Source organism: Otolemur garnettii, unplaced genomic scaffold (assembly GCF_000181295.1).
Source record: "Otolemur garnettii isolate 467f Iridium unplaced genomic scaffold, OtoGar3 scaffold00281, whole genome shotgun sequence".
In the NCBI taxonomy this organism is placed as follows: domain Eukaryota; kingdom Metazoa; phylum Chordata; class Mammalia; order Primates; family Galagidae; genus Otolemur; species Otolemur garnettii.
Window position 1 is genome coordinate 1037996 of NW_003852676.1, and position 3889 is coordinate 1041884.

Below are 3889 nucleotides of genomic sequence, written 5' to 3' on the forward strand. Positions count from 1 at the left end.
TCTCCCAGAGAATCTTACCCGGCACGAACCAGAAGTGAGAGGGGACTCACCATCCTCATTATTAAGGAACCGCTGGTGTGAGTCACCCCTGGTCTGAGGTCGGGTGACTTTCCTAACCTAACTCACTATATTACTTGTTTGTGTCACCATCCAGAAGATAGAACGTACTTAAATTCTTCTTTATGTTTTTCTTTTGAGACTGAGTCTCACTCTGTCACCCTAGATTGAGTGCCTCACTGTAGCTCATGGCAACCTCAAACTCTTGGGCTCAACTGATCCTCCTGCTTCAGCCTCCAGAGTACCTGGGACTACAGGTACCAAGCACAGTACTTGGCAAGTTTTTATTTTATTTTATTTTTAGTAGAGTTGGGGTCTCCCTCTTGCTCAGGCTGGTCTTGAACTTCTGAGCTCAGGCAATCCACCCTCCTCGGCCTCCCAGAGAGTTAGGATTACAGGTATGAGCCACCGCACTTGGCCCATAAATTCTTGAATACACAAAGAACAGTTTTCTCAAACCTAAAATGACTTTGTGATGTCTTTTCTTCCTTCACAGACAGTGGGAGTCCCGTGGTTTCATCTTCATCCTCAAACTCATCATGCACAGACAGTCCAGCCCTGCGCCAGCACAGCCCACTGCTGGTGATAGACAAACTCTGCCTTTATGTTGCCATCTGCTCAGTCCCTGGCACCCAGTTTTCCAAATAGGAAAGCAAACCCTTAGCACAGCTCCTCCAGCGGGTTCTGTGTAATAACCCGTATGGTGGCAGCAGTGACACCCAACTTGTCTACATACAAACACTGCCAGTTTACATCTGCCCGTCTTTCTCTTACTCAGAGACATAAACAGTCACTAGCTGTGCAAATTCTCCATTCAAATCGCTTTGAATCTATGTGATTTATTCATTTTTTGTTTTTTACTCACAACATTTATTGATGGAGAGCTCTGATTAAATCATGCCCTGGGTCACACCTACACCACGCTTCCCTGCCCCTCAGATTTTTGTCCCCCGCAGGGTCTCTGAGGGTGAAGTCTGGTCCCTGATCCCTCTCTCTTTCTAGCTGAGTGACTGATCCTCCTTTCAGTGCAGCACCCCCAGTCTCCCTCCTGGAGAGGGCAGAGCCCTCACCTCTCTCTCCTTCGGCACAGCCCTCTGCTCCTCTGGTACTCAAATCTCCAATGACACAAGGTGAATCAGAATGTCTTCACCAGAGTGTCCGCCCTTGGCCCGTCTGGACAGATTTGGATGTTGAAAAGCCCAGTGAGCACAGGATGCTGAGCAGAAACACCGGGACAGTGGCTGGAACTGTGGGGTGTGGGCTGGGGAGGTCAGGGGCTCTGAGCACCAGCCCCTACTGAGGACTACCGTGTCCCCCGCATCCACCTGCTCAGGCTCCAGGGCTCCTGGGCTGTCTCCCCTCCCCCATAGCAGGTGCTCTGAGCTCTCCTGGGGTGCAGCCCTCCCCTGGTGCTGGATCTCTACTTCTGAGCCTGAACCAGTGTGGGGCAAAGGAGGGGCTCCTGCCTGGTCCAGAAAGGGAGACATTTGCATGGAGACCTCCCACCCTTAGTGTCAGGGGGACAAATAAGAATTGGCGAACTTAGTTCTGGCCTCAGGATCAGAGAGCAGAGCCTGAGGTGTCCCCACCATGGCCTGGGCTCCGTTCCTCCTCGCCCTGCTCACCCACTGCACAGGTGGCTGCCTGCAGGGGACTCAGGGAGCCCTTGTGGGTGTCACCTGGGACTCTGACCCCTCCCTCCTTCCTGGAACAGGGTCCTATCTGTTCTCACTGACCTCTGTGTCCCTTCTTCTTTGCAGGGTCTTTGGCTGACTTAGCCCTGACTCAACCCAGCTCTGTGTCCGAGTCTCCAGGATAGAAACTCATCATCTCCTGCACTGGCAACAGCGGCAACTTTGGAAGCAACTATGTGCACTGGTACCAGCAGCGCCCGGGCGGTGCCCCCACCACTGTGATCTATAAGAATAACCAAAGACCCTCTGCGGTTCCAGATCAGTTCTCGGGCTCCATCGACAGCTTCTCCATTTCTGCCTCCCTGACCATCTTTGGGCTGCAGGCTGAGGGTGAGGCCGACTACTGTCAGTCTCATCATAGCGGTTACATTCACACAGTGCTCCAGACAAAGGCGGGAGTTAGACACAAACTCTCCAGAGTGTCCTCGCCCTAATTCTGCCCTCAGCCTGTCCCCACCAGGAGGTGCAGCTCTTGTACCTCTTCTGCTTCAATACTTCAGTTGTGTGTGTCTATTTTCTTTTCAGAATACCAGTTCACCTTTGTCTATCTTACTGACTGGTCATCTAATTTATTTAGGATCAATCCAGAGGGTAAGCATAGTTTAAAATGGAGTTTGTAAACAAGGACACTATTAACATTGTGTGGTTGGGGCTGTGCTGTGCACTGTGACATCTTTAGTGGTATCTCTGGTCTCTGCCTGTTAGGTTCTGCACACACCTCCCCTCATTAATGAGAATGAAAGTGTGTTCAGACCTTGCACATAAATGTCCCCTGCCCAGAGGGCAAAGCTAGCCCTGATTGACACAACTCAGTCACAGGGCATTTCCTCAGCCTGTAGAAAGACCTTGGCTTTGAATCCTGGTACACCATTTGGCCAGATTATTATTTGTATATTTCTTGTTCCCATCTGCTAATACAAGTAGCAACACAGACCACTAATGATTCCTTTGATGGCTGAATGGTTTTCTAAGCAACATGAAGTCAGAGACTACATTTCCTGAAACTGCAGAAGCCCCAGCCCAAGTCTGCACCACAAGCTGTAGCCATGATGAGGAGTGCACAGGGTTGCTGATATCACTGTGAAATGCACATGGGAATACTACAGATCCCTCACCTAGGCAAGGTAATATTACTCAGCTGTGATAAGGTGTGAAGTACAGGTACCTGCTGGGTGACGGTGGCCCTTGAGAAATTGTGCTCATTGACAGTAAGCAAGCAAGAACAGCCGATATCACAGGACTATATTTACGGAAATATCCATAATGGGTAAACTCATAGAGGCAGACAGGATGAGAATTATTCACAAAATTTTTATAATTGAGGGATGGAGGGGTAACATCTGGATTGGGAAACAGGGAACTATTTCAAACATAAAATAAACACAAATTGTCTCCCTGAACAAAGGCTATGGTTTGCCAACTCCTTAGTGGTATAAACAAATTCCCTAGGTGCAGATGAGGTCTGTAAAACTTACTTTTGTGTAAAATTAAGTGTAAATCAGAACAATGAGCTTGCCGTCTGCCCATCACGTGGCTCCCTCAGTCTCCACTCACAGCCCCACTGTCTGCTCACCACTGGCCCCTTCCTGTCACCTCACACAGGAGCAGTGATGTCCCAACACAGCTTCTTCCTTTAGCTTTCAGGACACCAGTCCTGGGACAGGGCATGGTGGGGCTGAGACTGTGCTGTCGCCTGCAGTGTGCACCTGAGAGGGTGAGGTTTAGACTGTCTCTTCACCCCAATAAACGAATGTGTGACCTACAACTGGTTTGAAGAGAATCATCCTGAAGGTTCTTTAGAGGAAAGGACACCATCATAATGTTTGGGCTCCTGACTCTCTCTCTCTCTATGTATATATATATATTGGCAGTTTTTGGCCAGGGCTGGGTTTGAACCTGCCACCTCTGGCATATGGGGCTGGTGCTCTACTCCTTTGAGCCATTGGCACTGCCCCTGACTATATTTTAAGGGTTAGAAGTGGACCCTGCATCCATAATCCCTGGACAGACAACCCAAAGACTCTTCTCACAAAATCCATCCCCTCCGATAGCTGCCATGGCCTGTCCCAGGACATGTGGCTGTGTCCCTGTCCCACATTGGTGCTGTAGAATGGGGGTGCAGTGGGGCATAATCCACA

The 3889-nt window shown here is 49.8% G+C and overlaps 1 pseudogene; it reads left to right on the forward strand.

The window, feature by feature from the left end:
- LOC100963808 overlaps window positions 1-3889 on the forward strand; it is an 11870-nt pseudogene that overhangs the window by 3778 nt on the left and 4203 nt on the right.